We start from the raw sequence: 2,152 nt of genomic DNA, 5'->3' as shown, positions 1-2,152 counted from the left end.
AAGGAAGGAAGGAAGAAAGGCAATTGCTTAAACCAATACTTGCTCCCTCTGTCCCCTTGGTCTTTCTCTCTCTCTCTCTCTCTCTCTCTCTCAAGAAAGAAAGAAAGAAAGAAAGAAAGAAAGAAAGAAAGGAAGGAAGGAAGAAAGGCAATTGCTTAAACCAATACTTGCTCCCTCTGTCCCCTTGGTCTTTCTCTCTCTCTCTCTCTCTCTCTCACACACACACACACACACACACACACACACACACACACATCACAAAGAATATATAAATTTCAAGCATAAAATATTCCAAATTGATTTGGGGAAAACTGAACTAAACTAAGCTGCACTAAATTTGACTTTTAATAGTTTCCCGAGGCAGCTGTAGCAAAGTACTATATACTAGGTGGCTTAAAACAGCAGGAATTTGGGGGTGCCTGTGTGGCTCAATCGTTTAGCATCTGCCTTTGGCTCAGATCATGATCCCAGGAATGGAGCCCCAACTTGGGCTCTCTGCTCAGCTGGAAGCCTGCTTCTTCCTCTCCCTCTTCCATTCCACTTACTTGTATTCCTGTTCTCTCTCTCTCTGTCAAATAAATATAAATAAAATATTAAAAAAAAATGGGAATTTATTCTCTCAAAATTCTGGAGGCCAAAATTCTGAAGTCTGAAACTGAGTTATCCACAAAGTTGGTTCCTTTGGGAAGCTCTGAGGGAGAATATGTTTTGTGTCTCTCTTGCAGTTTCTGGTAGTTGCCAGTAATCCTTGGAGTTCCTTCATTTGTAGACACGTTGTTCCAATCTCTGCCTTCCATGGCAATATTCCCTACTTTCCTGTGTGTCTTTGTGTCCAGACTTCCCTGTTTTTTTGAGCACGCCAGTCATGCAGCAAGGATTAGGCCCACCCTAATCAAATATGACCTCATCTTAATTTGACTACATCTGAAAAGACCCTATTTTAATAAGGCTGGGGCTTCATCATATCTTTTTTGGAGGGGACACGATCCCACCGCACACTCAGCATTTGTATCCAGAAACAGCAGCAGCCTTATGGACAGATGCACGCAGGTCAGACTAGTGGACAGCCCACTTCACGTTTTTCACATAAGCATCTTAATTTGGATTATGGCATTGAGTCAGGTTTCCCCAAGACTAATTTTAAGTACTCACCTATTTACCTAATGTCTGTATCAGTTAAAGAGTAGATTATCCCAGCTGTTCCTCTTTAGAAAGGTCTGCCCCAAAACAAATATCAATTTCCAGCCAATAAGGCAGAAACTGCTTATAACCTCCCACTTGACAGTTTTCTAACTTCAAAAATCTTAAACTCCAATCTCCACTGGGCACCTGTTTACAAGGATAAAATGAAGTAATAGAATGAGAAATCTCGCCCAGCGTTCTGAGGCAGAAACAGTGATATACAAATCCAGGGCAGTTTTATTATTCTCTTTTCCACACCACTGAATTCATTTTCTCAGTGGGAAGCCTTCCCTATCAGCCTCTTTTTTCTACATTCTTTCCCAAAGCAGCGCTTATCTTTTTTATACCCCTTTCACATATATTATGTCATTATCGCTAACAGCAAACTTTAAAAGAACCTGGATATTGGAGCTGTCGCTGTACTCCAGAGAGAATACTAGGCTACCCACGGAGAGAGAGGAGTCCTGCTGTTAAGACTTTCCATGTGGCGAGATGACCGGGGTAATTGTCCGGGCTCTGCACTGGCAGGGGTTGGACCAGACCTAGGGAAAACACCAGGGGCTCTGGGAGTTGGGCAGGAGCTCAGAAAAATACCTCCTATCACCAGTACCAGGGGACGGTAATTCAGACTATTGTCTCTCCCTCAGGATTATGTTAAAAAAAAAGATTTAAAGTCAGGCTACTAAACACACAGATTGTGATTTCAGCCTGGATACTGTTTGATCAGGGACAGGGCTGATGACTAATTGATGAGAGTTCTAAATGGTTTGAAATATTCCACTCCAGAGGTGAAGATTGCCCAAGATTAAATCTGAAACTTAATTTTTTTAAATTACAAAATAATTCTGACATAAGATAAGTGTAGGAAACTATATAACAAACTCCATTGTGCATTTCCTACTCCATTGTATTCACTGCTTTTCATTTTTTTTTTTTTTTTTTAATTTGACAGAGAGAGAGAGAGATCACA

Source organism: Enhydra lutris, unplaced genomic scaffold, assembly GCF_002288905.1.
Source record: "Enhydra lutris kenyoni isolate GAN:26980312 unplaced genomic scaffold, ASM228890v2 scaffoldscaffold9, whole genome shotgun sequence".
Taxonomy (NCBI): Eukaryota; Metazoa; Chordata; class Mammalia; order Carnivora; family Mustelidae; genus Enhydra; species Enhydra lutris.
The sequence above is the reverse complement of the archived record's forward strand: the minus strand, read 5'-3'. Positions refer to the sequence as shown.